At 40.5% G+C, this 14,071-nt stretch overlaps 1 protein-coding gene across 7 annotated transcripts in view; it reads right to left on the reverse strand.

Moving 5' to 3' along the window:
- SLC9A7 (solute carrier family 9 member A7) overlaps positions 1-14,071 on the reverse strand; it is a 167,426-nt gene that overhangs the window by 111,295 nt on the left and 42,060 nt on the right. The window lies entirely within an intron of this gene.

Here is a 14,071-nt window from a genome sequence, read left to right on the forward strand (position 1 = left end):
TTCCAAGTATATGGTCAATTTTGGAATAGGTGTGGTGTGGTGCTGAAAAAAATGTATATTCTGTTGATTTGGGGTGGAGAGTTGTGTAGATGTCTATTAGGTCCGCTTGGTGCAGAGCTGAGTTCAATTCCTGGGTATCCTTGTTGACTTTCTGTCTCGTTGATCTGTCTAATGTTGACAGTGGGGTGTTAAAGTCTCCCATTATTAATGTGTGGGAGTCTAAGTCTCTTTGTAGGTCACTCAGGACTTGCTTTATGAATCTGGGTGCTCCTGTATTAGGTGCATATATATTTAGGATAGTTAGCTCTTCTTGTTGAATTAATCCCTTTACCATTATGTAATGGCCTTCTTTGTCTCTTTTGATCTTTGTTGGTTTAAAGTCTGTTTTATCAGAGACTAGGATTGCAACCCCTGCCTTTTTTTGTTTTCCATTTGCTTGGTAGATCTTCCTCCATCCTTTTATTTTGAGCCTATGTGTGTCTCTGCACGTGAGATGGGTTTCCTGAATACAGCACACTGATGGGTCTTGAGTCTTTATCCAATTTGCCAGTCTGTGTCTTTTAATTGGAGCATTTAGTCCATTTACATTTAAAGTTAATATTGTTATGTGTGAATTTGATCCTGTCATTATGATGTTAGCTGGATATTTTGCTCGTTAGTTGATGCAGTCTCTTCCTAGTCTCGATGGTCTTTACATTTCGGTATGATTTTGCAGTGGCTGGTACCAGTTGTGCCTTTCCATGTTTAGCGCTTCCTTCAGGAGCTCTTTTAGGGCAGGCCTGGTGGTGACAAAATCTCTCAGCATTTGCTTGTCTGTAAAGTATTTTATTTCTCCTTCACTTATGAAGCTTAGTTTGGCTGGATATGAAATTCTGGGTTGAAAATTCTTTTCTTTAAGAATGTTGAATATTGGCCCCCACTCTCTTCTGGCTTGTAGGGTTTCTGCCGAGAGATCCGCTGTTAGTCTGATGGGCTTCCCTTTGATGGTAACCCGACCTTTCTCTCTGGCTGCCCTTAACATTTTTTCCTTCATTTCAACTTTGGTGAATCTGACAATTATGTGTCTTGGAGTTGCTCTTCTCGAGGAGTATCTTTGTGGCCTTCTCTGTATTTCCTGAATCTGAATGTTGGCCTGCCTTGCTAGATTGGGGAAGTTCTCCTGGATAATATCCTGCAGAGTGTTTTCCAACTTGTTTCCATTCTCCCCATCACTTTCAGGTACACCAATCAGACGTAGATTTGGTCTTTTCACATAGTCCCACATTTCTTGGAGGCTTTGCTCGTTTCTTTTTATTCTTTTTTCTCTAAACTTCCCTTCTCGCTTCATTTCATTCATTTCATCTTCCAGGGCTGATACCCTTTCTTCCATTTGATCGCATCGGCTCCTGAGGCTTCTGCATTCTTCACGTAGTTCTCGAGCCTTGGTTTTCAGCTCCATCAGCTCCTTTAAGCACTTCTCTGTATTGGTTATTCTAGTTATACATTCTTCTAAATTTTTTTCAAAGTTTTCAACTTCTTTGCCTTTGGTTTGAATATCCTCCCGTAGCTCGGAGTAATTTGATCGTCTGAAGCCTTCTTCTCTCAGCTCGTCAAAGTCATTCTCCGTCCAGCTTTGTTCCGTTGCTGGTGAGGAACTGCGTTCCTTTGGAGGAGGAGAGGTACTCTGGTTTTTAGAGTTTCCAGTTTTTCTGCTCTGTTTTTTCCCCATCTTTGTGGTTTTATCTACTTTTGGTCTTTGATGATGGTGATGTACAGATGGGTTTTTGGTGTGGATGTCCTTTCTGTTAGTTTTCCTTCTAACAGACAGGACCCTCAGCTGCAGGTCTGTTGGAGTACCTGGCCGGCCGTGTGAGGTGTCAGTCTGCCCCTGCTGGGGGGTGCCTCCCAGTTAGGCTGCTCGGGGGTCAGGGGTCAGGGACCCACTTGAGGAGGCAGTCTGCCCGTTCTCAGATCTCCAGCTGCGTGCTGGGAGAACCACTGCTCTCCTCACAGCTGTCAGACAGGGACATTTAAGTCTGCAGAGGTTACTGCTGTCTTTTTGTTTGTCTGTGCCCTGCCCCCAGAGGTGGAGCCTACAGAGGTGGGCAGGCCTCCTTGAGCTGTGGTGGGCTCCACCCAGTTCAAGCTTCCAGACTGCTTTGTTTACCTAAGCGAGCCTGGGCAATGGCGGGCGCCCCTCCCCCAGCCTCGCTGCCGACTTGCTGTTTGATCTCAGACTGCTGTGCTAGCAATCAGCAAGACTCCGTGGGCGTAGGACCCTCTGAGCCAGGTGCGGGCTATACTCTCCTGGGGCACCGTTTCCTAAGCCCGTCGGAAAAGCACAGTATTCGGGTGGGAGTGGCCCGATTTTCCAGGTGCCGTCTGTCACCCCTGGAAAGGGAACTCCCTGACCCCTTGCGCTTCCCGAGTGAGGCAATGCCTCGCCCCTGCTTCGGCTGGCGCAGGGTGCACTCACCCACTGACCTGCGCCCACTGTCTGGCACTCCCTAGTGAGATGAACACGGTACCTCAGATGGAAATGCAGAAATCACCCGTCTTCTGTGTCGCTCGCGCTGGGAGCTGTAGACCGGACTTGTTCCTATTCGGCCATCTTGGCTCCTCCCCCGAGAGGTCACATTTCAACATGAGATTTGGAGGGGACAAATAATATCCAAACCATATCAGTTACTCACGTTGAAACATAAATTCATTCATGTTCACTGCTGTTCAGTTATACATTGTGCACTGAGTCTTGTATATGGGCTCAGTAACAGATTTGCTTTAGAATTTAAGATAAAAATTCTAAATGGGGTGTATTAATATGCCACAGTTTCTTAAACCACGTCCCTACTGCTAGACACCTGGGTCTTTTAAACTCACTACATTTACACAATGTTTGAGTCACATCTGGGGAAATGTTAAATTAGTCAAATGCCAAATTAGGTATACTCAGGCTATTTTGTAAAGCCTTTAAGGTGCTCTACACAGCAAGCCGCTTAAAATAGAAAATGACAGTACTGAACTATAGCATACAAGGAGGAAGTAAATTTATGGTCCTCCTAGACTTTCTGTTATTGTAATCAAGCATTACATGGTGCTCTGAGTTTCTTGATAACTGAAACAAAAAGGAAGCACTGTGTGCTATTTAATTCTCATCATCTGATAAGAGGGAATAACCAGTTAAGAGAAATAAATGTTTGCTTAATCCTAAATTCTCAGACAAAGCTGTCAGATGGCCCCTTATCCATGGGTCAATTAGCAAAAAAGGATAACATCTTTAACAACCAGTTATATAGAAAATGCACAAGGCAGGCTGGGCGTGGTGGCTCACGCCTGTAATCCCAGCACTTTGGGAGCCTGAGGCGGGTGGATCATCTGAGGTCAAGAGTTCAAGACCAGCCTGGCCAACATGGTGAAACCCTGTCTCTACTAAAAATACAAAAAACTAGCTGGGCATGGTGGCGGGCACCTGTAATCCCAGCTACTTGGGAGGCTGAGCCAGGAGAATCGCTTGAACCCGGGAGGTGGAGGTTGCAGTGGGCTGAGATCACACCATCGCACTCCAGCCTGGGCAACAAGAGTACAACTCCATCTCAAAAAAAATAAAAAAAAAAAAAGAGAGAAAAGAAAAGAAAAGAAAATGCACAAGGCTTCTCCAGGAGAATTATTCTTGAGTGACCTTTAGCAAGCAGAGGACTTAACATTGAAAGTTTTTTCTGCGGAGGGTCAAGTTAGTGCCCTAGGTTCATGACAACATGCAGGTCCTACCCAGAAAAGAATATCCATGAGGACTGGACCACTCCAGGAAAGCTGATCTCCTCCAGAACCCGGTGACTTCCCTGTGGTTCGGTACTTTCAGAGACCACACTATTAGTGACTCTAGTACTATAAGGGGATTTTCCTCTCCCTTCTTAATTAACTCAAGGTTTCAAAACGTTTTGGAGAAGTGAAAAAATACTAGTTATTTCTGTGGGTTTTTTTTTTTTTCGTGACTGTAAAACACCCAAATATAGTATCTTCTTTTTCATTTTTACTCATAGTTAGTAGTTATTTTTCCTAAACCACAGTTACAATACTCTGCCTCAATATACTACACTCAATGTTTTCTGCTTTTTCCTATTACTCTAAGTAATGTGCCCCAAACAGAAAAAGTACATTTTAGTATGCTAATAGTTTCAAATCAGCCAGTGTAGTCTAAGAACTACTTACTGGGCACCCACTTTGTACTAGGGATTTTACTTACAATATTATCTCTTAATTTTCACCACAACTTGATGAGGTAGGGATTATTAACACCACTTTACAGTTAAAAAAAAAAAAAAAAACAAACTGGATCTTCAAGAGTAAGTAACTTGCCTAAGACCACATAGCTGGTAAACTGTAGAAGTAGGATTGTAACTTGCATACTTCCAATTCCAAAGCTAGAGTTCTTTCTGCTATTTCCTGATGTCTCCCGGACAACAAGTAAATTATGGATATTTGGCTCAGCTTTGTAAATAATATACGTGTCTACTATGTTGAAGCCCCAAACCTCCCCTCCACACAGGATGCTCTATATAATCTGGCCATAATAAAGCCCCTCCCCAAATTTTATTTCCTACTGGACTCTACAAGGACCCCATCTCCACCCCAATCTAATTTGGCAGGTTTCACTATTGCCTCCATACTTACGGACAACACATATATTTTTTAAGATCCTTGACAAATATTTTTTGAGATCCTACTATGTCCCAGGCACTGTTCTAGTGTTTGGAGATATATGTCAGTGAACAAAACAAATAGAAATTCCTACTCTCCTGGAACTTCGTTATATTTCTAATAAGGGAAGAAACATAAGAAACAAAATAAGTAGATTACATGGTATGTTAGAATATGGTAGGTGCTGTGGCTAAAAATAAGGCAGGGGAAGGGTTAAGGAGTGTAGTGTGGAGTAGAGGATTGTGAGTTTAGAAAGAACCAACAGAAATCCTGGAAAAGAAAAACATGATCTTAGCATTTTTATTTCATTTTCAAGTTCAACAGCAGACTAGACACAGTAAAGAGAGAACTGGCAAACTAGAAGATAAATTTATTGAAAGAGATTCATTCATCAAGCAAATTAATACTTATTGAGCATGTACTGTATATCAGACATTGCGCTAGATTAAATTACTCCATCTTGACAAAATTCCTTTTCACTTGGATTATGTTCCCAGGTTTAATTTCAACTCTTTAAGACCCTACCCAAGCTCCTTATTCACATTGATACCTCATTTCTCTCAATAAGTATCCTAAAAATAATTTTTAAAGAATTTTTAAAGTATTTATTTATATCACAGATTAGTCCAGTTCTTAAATTATTCTACCTCCCTAACTAGACTGTAAATTCCTTGAGCATCAGACCTATAGGTAAGATTTCTTTTCTATTTCACATGTGGAATAGCACAGTAGCAGGCATACAGTAGGCATTCAATAAACACTTGACTGATTTGGTATATTTTTGGGTCCCTATAACTGAACAGCTTTTTCTTTATAATGGCTCAGTTACAGTTAGCTCCTGGAAATGGTCACAAAATTGTTAATAACTACATTATGATTCACTGATCCCCAAAATATAAGTCCAGTGGTATAAGGTTAAATTCTGAATCTAATCAAATTTTTGCGAATGTGCCCTCATTCTCAGTTAGCTGAAAATGACAAACGTCACACAGTGTATTTTTCAGTCTTGAGAAGCCTTATACATGCCCTCTGACTTAGAATCGACTTACAATTTTTCCCCTTTAGGATGGTGCAAAAGCGATACACATTCAGTAGAAACCGAACTTTGAGTATCCATACAACCATTCTGTTTTCACTTTCAGTATGGTATTCAATAAATTATGAGCTATTCAATACTTTATTATGAAACAGGCATTGTGTTAAATGATATTGCCCAATTGCAGGCTAATGTAAGTGTTCTGAGCACATTTACGGTCAGCTGGGCTAAGCTATGATGTTTGGTAGGTAAGGTGTATTAAATACATTTTCAAATTGCAATATTTTAAACTTATGATGGCTTTATCAGGACATAACTCCATCATACGTCAAGGAACATCTGTACATTACTTAATTTTATTTCTGGCAAAAGTCCTTAAGGCAGGCAGTGCACATATAGACAGCCCCTGACTTATAATAGTAATCTTATTTTATAAATCAAGATGTTGAAGTCTAGAGATATTAAGTGGTCTGCTCAAGTGAAGATGGGTACTGAAGACTGAAGGAGTGACTCAGACCTGAGACTTCTAGATCCCAGTCCAATGCTCAGATGCATAAACCTAGATGCATGATATATCATTAAGGGGATAAGTGGTAAGGTGAGCATTTGCAGGGCCTTAGAGGGCTCTGACTTCCAGCAACATTTGGTAAAGATATGCTTATTTTGAGCACGCAAATAGAAACCAGCCAGTTTCTTTATTAAAAAGAGAAGAAACAAACATTGATAAACCAAGAAAGGAATCCCTATTGCCTGCCTTAATTCAATAAACATTCAGCCACTGGATGCTATGAACCCTGAGACTACTCAGGCAGGATCCTCCTCAGTAAGACCAGAAGCTCTAGCACACAGCACGAATGCTGCAACAGACACAGGTGCTACAAAAGCAGAGGGGAAGGAATTTCCTTACCCAAATCTGTTCTCAAATTCCCACTCACTCACCCCCTAAAACACTTTAAATATAGAATCATGTGGACTCTATGGCTATCATAAATGTACTGACTCTTCTGGTTTAAAATATCCATTGTAACCATTAGCAAATTGGAGATCTAACTGATTTATACCCAAACAAGAAGGGATGATTCTGATATCAATAGGCAAATAGTACCCAAGTGGCTTTAAAACCTTATTTGAAGGTATTTTGATCATAATTTGTTTCTTTTTATTTATTTTTTCCTGTTTCTGATTCTAGTTCCCTGCTGTTTGGGGAAGGGGGAAACCACCTTGTACTGAAGTCACTTGGCTTCTGGATAAAGCCAGAACTCTGACCAAAACGATAAAGGTTGCCCAGGACAGAAACGAAACAAAAAATCCTAGCCCTACTTCTCCATCCTGGACACCTAGTCTCATGAGTTATGGCAACATGGATCCACCAGAATAACTGCATTTTCCTAAAGAAATTGTGAAATAATTGGGAAGGAGGTGTCCCATTCTTGAGTAAGTAATCAGCATTGCAGACAAGAACTATGTCATAAAAACCAAAGTTCAAATTGTGTTACATATTCCTGGAAAATACTCAAAAGGTGCTCTGAGTTCTATAAGATGGACAGATATATTATACATATTAATTACACCAAAGGTCAGGTGATTAGAATCCCACATTGTACCACAAAAATCACCCTGATACTTGTGCTAATTTTTCTTGTATTTGTGTAATAAAGTGTTTTGAAGTTTTTAAGAGAAAATTACTGCACAAGGAGCAGTCATCTTCTTAAATGTCCCAAAAAATACTGATGTACGGTCATCCAAAATCTTTTTTTTGAGACACAGTCTGCTCTGTGGCCCAGGCTGGAGTGCAGTGGCACAATCTCAGCTCACTGCAACCTCCGCCTCTGGGGTTCAAGCGATTCTCCTGCCTCAGCCTCCTGAGTAGCTGGGATTACACATGTACGCCACTGTACCTGGCTAATTTTTGTATTTTTAGTAGAGATGGGGCTTCATCATGTTGGCCAGGCTGGTCTTGAACTCCTAACCTCAAGTGATCTGCCCATCTCAGCCTCCCAAAGTGCTAGGATTACAGGTGTGAGCCACCATGCCCGGCCCAAATCTTTATTCATTTCAGAAACATACTTTAAATATTTATTCAACTGCAACTTTCAAGGGATGTGAAAGACCTCTTAAAGGAGAACTACAAATCACTCCTCAACGAAATAAAAGAGGACACAAACAAATGAAAGAACATTCCATGCTCATGGATAGGAAGAATCAATATCGTGAAAATGGCCATACCACCCAAGGTAATTCATAGATTCAATGCCATCCCCATCAAGCTACCAACGACTTTCTTCACAGAATTGGAAAAAACTACTTTAAACTTCATATGAAACCAAAAAAGAGCCCACATCGCCAAGACAATCCTAAGCCAAAAGAACAAAGCTGGAGGCATCACGCTACCTGACTTCAAACTATACTACAAAGCTACAGTAACCAAAACAGCAGGGTACTGGTACCAAAACAGAGATCTAGACCAACAGAACAGAACAGAGCCCTCAGAAATAATACCACACATACACAACCATCTGATCTTTGACAAACCTGACAAAAACAAGCAATGGGGGAAGGATTCCCTATTTCATAAATGGTGCTGGGAAAACTGGCTAGCCATATGGAGAAAGCTGAAACTGGATCCCTTCCTTACACCTTATACAAAAATTAATTCATGATGGATTAAAGACTTAAATGTTAGACCTAAAACCATAAAAACCCTAGAAGAAAACCTAGGCAATACCATTCAGGACACACGCATGGGCAAGGAATTCATGTCTAAAACACCAAAAGCAATGGCAACAAAAGCCAAAATTGACAAATGGGATCTAATTCAACGCAAGAGCTTCTGCACAGCAAAAGAAACTACCATCAGAGTGAACAGGCAACCTACAGAATGGCAGAAAATTTTTACAATCTACCTATCTGACAAAGGGCTAATATCCAGAATCTATAAAGAACTTAACAAATTTACAAGAAAAAATCAAACAACCCCATCAAAAAGTGGGCAAAGGATATGAACAGACACTTCTCAAAAGAAGACATTTATGCAGCCAACAGACACATGAAAAAATGCTCATCATCACTGGCCATCAGAGAAATGCAAATCAAAACCACAATGAGATACCATCTCACACCAGTTAGAATGGCGATCATTAAAAAGTCAGGAAACATCAGGTGCTGGAGAGGATGTGGAGAAATAGGAATACTTTTACACTGTTGGTGGGACTGTAAACTAGTTCAACCATTGTGGAAGACAGTGTGGCGATTCCTCAGGGATCTAGAACTAGAAATACCATTTGACCCAGCCATCCCATTACTGGGTATATACCCAAAGGATTATAAATCATGCTGCTATAAAGACACATGCACACATATGTTTACTGCAGCACTATTCACACTAGCAAAGACTTGGAACCAACCCAAATGTCCATCAATGATAGACTGGATTAAGAAAATATACACCATGGAATACTATGCAGCCATAAAAAAGGATGAGTTCATATCCTTTGTAGGGACATGGATGAAGCTGGAAACAATCATTCTGAGCAAACTATCGCAAGGACAAAAAACCAAACACCGCATGTTCTCACTCATAGGTGGGAATTGAACAATGAGAACACTTGGACACAGGGTGGGGAACATCACACACCTGGGCCTGTCGTGGGGTGGGGGGAGGGGGGAGGGATAGCATTAGGAGATATACCTAATGTAAATGACGAGTTAATGGGTGCAGCACACCAACATGGCACAGGTATACATATGTAACAAACCTGCACATTGTACACATGTACCCTAGAACTTAAAGTATAATAAAAAAATATTTATCAAACTGACTAAAATGGGTTAAACTAAAAACACAAATCCAGTTAATATATGAGCATAATAAATAAAATAAATAAAAGAGCACAATACATAAAAATAATAATTTTAAAAGTTGTTTGAGGAAAACCATAGAAAATAAGCTTAAAACTTTGTGCTTCTTGCCGACAAGAACAAAATGGAAAACACTAGAACAAACATAGGTTTCCTACTCTAGCCTAAGGTTTGATAACTCAAAAAATACTTTGTCGCTCTTGTGCTCTAAGAAGAAACTATCTCAGGATTTTGTGGAAATTAGGGGGAGGGGGCCACGAAGGTCAATAGCCTTAATAACATTTTTGTTGTAAATGTGAAGGCATTCCATATATGAGTAGCTCTAAGAGAAAACTAAAGACATAAATTTAGTTTGGTTCTATAAGGGCAATTCCAGGAGTGAAAGGCTGAAGGGCAAAATAACATGGTCTAATCTGTCATTTCCTGATGTTTTGACTTAAATTATTTTTTGAGAAACTAGTAAGTAATATATTCCTTAAGAACATTCCTCTCTCAAATACCAAAATTTTCAGCCAGGCTTCTGACAAGAACAAGATGAACAACAAACATGATTAAGGTCATTACTGAGGACCTCAATAGCTGGTAACGTAAAAGATCTATAGGCTACATCTTCCAGGTATGTTGGTTGTAATGATACTTGTTATGAAAAAGAAATCAAAGATCTTGACTTGCATATTCTTGTCTGCTGAAGAGAAGTTCTATAATCACAAACAAGATTTTCCTCAGAAAGAAACTTTGGTTCTAGGACTTGAGCAATTATTTGATTCAAGCACAAAAACTTAGTGCCACTGAGTAGCACATCATCACACCCATATCCTGTCCTTTCCCACTCCTGCCAACTCTACATCTCAAGCATTTTCCTGGTCACCCCCTCTTCTCCTTATTATCGTTACTCTGGTTCAAGCTCCCTGACTGGATTTTCTGCAATCGTTTAACTATCCCCCCTGCTTCTCCCCTGATTCCCCAATCATTCCTTCTCCATCAGCCACCAGACTAATTTCTCTGAATCACAAATGAGGCTAGTCATGCCATGACCCTGCTTAAAATTATTGAGCAGCTTCATCATCCATGGGAAAAAAAAATCCAAGCTCCTTAACATGGCATTCAAGGCCCACAAAGCACTGGCATCTGCCAATTTCACTTCCCACTGCCATCTGCCCCTACACATAAACACTCATATTCAACTCCTCAGAATTCCCCACATACACCTTGCATCCTCCTCTACCTGGCATTATTGTCCTCCAAGACCTCCCTCACAGCCATGGCAGAGAAGAGAAAAGAAGAGGACCCTAGCTGATGGAACTGATCATCCAAATAACCCCCGAGGATCACTGAGATGATATAGCAAAGCAAAACCACCTATGTTTTTAGACTGCCAAGACTATATCCTGAATTTCCAGAATAAAACCTCTCAAAAAAGTGATAAGGCATCACATGAGTGGATGTTAAAGGTAAGGTCTCACAGTACAACAAAATATAAACTTAAGAACAAACAGGCTGAACAAAGGACTTCAAATCAGCATGCCCACAAAAGGATCGCCTCTGGTCCTTATACATATAACTACATTAATAATGATTTAAAACATTTTTTTCTGACTGCAATTATCTTTATGGTCCTTTTTGAAAATATAATTTGATTTAAGGTGATCTTACAAAATTCCAGGGAATAATTCTTATTCTTAATAAAGTTTAATAGTCTGTTGAGATTCAAGTGTTCCAATAGGTATGGTTCTTTCCACTTCTAAAATTAAATCACTTAATGAGAATTGCCAGAAAGAGACTTCATTAGTAATTATCCATAATGGTAGAGAACACACAAGATACATTTGCACTGTTCTATTGTTATAAGCCAGCAGAAGAGTGGAATTTTCAAAGATGCAAATAGTTCCCCTCGGTCATATTACCCTGGATAGAAATTAGAGCTGCAAGCTAATAGGAGACTGAGGGACAAGGGCATGCTCCTCAGCCTGTGGTTTCTCTGGCTTCCAAAGCTAGAAGCAAATTATTCTTTTTTTTTTCCCCCAATCTGTCCATTAAGCTTCCAAGAAATAAACACGTTTGCTTCAAAATTCAGTTCCCTGTGGGGTTATCTTCGGATGCTGCATGGGTTAATTAGAATTAATCGCAACACAGCATGGCTTCCAAAGTGAAGGCCCAGGGTTGACAAAAGACCCTCCCTATCACAGCCACCAACCCACCAAAGGCTATAGGGACTCTCTTGCAAACAATATCTGCGCAATCTCGAGGAAGACAAGCAAAGGCCTTGCCTTTTTCAACTTCAGTCTAGAGCAGGTAGGGAGGGGTAGCCCATAAATAAGTAAACAAAGAGAAAAGATGATTACGTATTGTGCTAAGTGCAGTTAGTGAAGGCAGTCGGCAATGTTTGTCAGCAAGATGCATTTTTTTCCATTTTGCTTCCCACATCTGCAATCAAAATATAACTTCATGGTATGAACCATTAAACACATAAACACTAGAACAAACGTGGGTTTCCTATTCTAGTTCAAGGCTTGATAAGTCAAAAAACTATTTTGATGGTCCTGGGCTCTAAAAAAACACTGTTTCTCTCTGGTGTGTGTGTGTGTGTGTGTGTGTGTAAGGGCGGGTAGTGAGTACTAGGGCCAACAACAGCCTTAATAGCACGTTGCTCCCAAATACAAAGGTGTTCCACATATAAGTAGCTATGAATGTGGGTTTCAAAACAAAAGCCTTAACTTAGAGTTTTATTATGTTTTAAAATCATCACTGTCTTAATGCTTAAACACCTGTTTAAGTCCTCTTAATAAGGTAGAAATGCCTGTTTATGGCTTTTTAAAAATATAAACACAAGGATCCATAGCTTTAAAAAAAACACTTTGTTTCTGTGACAATGTTTGTTAAACTAGCTAATTGAGTTACTTGCAGAAAAATGGAAAATAGAGAGTGATAGAGAGTTCTTCATGTACAAGTAAGCACTGTTGCTCCAAATACCTTAGTTACCTGAATTATTCTAAGGTTATTTGTAAAAACTAAAATTCCACGAGGCAAAGAAGGACTTTTATCAATCCCATTTATGATATTTGATTTCTGTATTACACATAAAAATTGGACTATTAAAGAAAGTAACCAAATGAGAGATGGATGTTTAAAAATAACATTAAATGAGTGATTTGAGAACTCCAAAACTTTATGTGACCAAGTTATTTCTTCTCTGTGCCTGCAGGTCTTTGTCACACTGGGATTGCAATTTATTAGATGCCATACACAAGTCCTATTGTGGGCTCCAAGCAGAGGTACAGGGAAAACCTCCAGAAGATTCTTCCTTAGTAAGCAGCAGGTAACGTTCTGTAATTTTAGGCCACCACACGGAACTAACTGTCACTCACAGCTTCTGTCACAGAGTGGGATGTGTCACGCTTCATTTGGTGCAAAATTACGACAATGAAAAACACAACTTGATCAACCTATTTTAGCAGCCTCTGTTCAGCCAGCAGTGTGTGGAGCTGGAGTACTGTGACAGCTTTGTAGCAAGGAATGAAAATCAGGATGAAAAAGCTACAGTTGATCTCCCCACCCAGCAAAGGAAATATGGACAAAATACAATCACCACCACATATAACAGGTGGACTTCATGTAAGGATTAATATAATGATTCATGTAATATAAGGCTCATCTTCAAAAAGGAATGATTTGCTTCCTTTGCCATGACTAATGTGCCTGGGTGGGGCAGCCCATGGTGTATTGGCAATAAGATTTCTACAAAAAAAAAAAAAAAAAAAAGAAAGAAAAGAAACGAAAGCAAAAACATCACCACAAAGCAATGTGTGAATCCCAGAGTCAGCCCCAAATGCACATTCATTGTTCAGACTTGCCTGGGTTTCCTCCCAAAGAAAATTTACTCACTCTCCTATGGAAAGGCAAAGTAGGAGACTACAGGAGCATCAAAGCCAAGGACCCCGTCAAGGACGCCAAGAGGAGGGGGAAATACACCTTCTGACCCCAAGAATTTTGGAGAGGGGGCTGTCTCAGTAGCAAAGGGGGTCAAGAAATGTGATATGAGGCCCTAAAACCATAGCATAGGCCTTCCTTGGTATGCAGGACAGGTGTACAAGCCAAAGGGCAGGTGCTATATTCACCCACACACACCATAAGGAATCCATGCCTCCTGGAAACTGCCCAGTGATGCCACCCTGTGCAGCTGTAACCTGTGTGAGTGTTCTGACTCAGTCATCAACAATGACATTTTGGCTGCGCACAGTGGCTGACGCCTGTAATCCCAGCACTTTGGGAGGCTGAGGTGGGTGGATCACTTCAGGTCAGGAGTTCAAGGCCAGCCTGGCCAACATGGTGAAACCTCATCCCTACTAAAAGTACAAAAAAAAAAAAAATAGCTGGGCATGATGGCACACGCCTGTAGCCCCAGTTACTTGAGAGGCTGAGGCAGGAGAATTGCTTGAACCCAGGAGGCAGAGGTTGTAGTGAGCTGAGATCACACCACTGCACTCCAGCCTGGGCAACAGA

This window comes from Pongo abelii, chromosome X (genome assembly GCF_028885655.2).
Source record: "Pongo abelii isolate AG06213 chromosome X, NHGRI_mPonAbe1-v2.0_pri, whole genome shotgun sequence".
NCBI lineage: Eukaryota > Metazoa > Chordata > Mammalia > Primates > Hominidae > Pongo > Pongo abelii.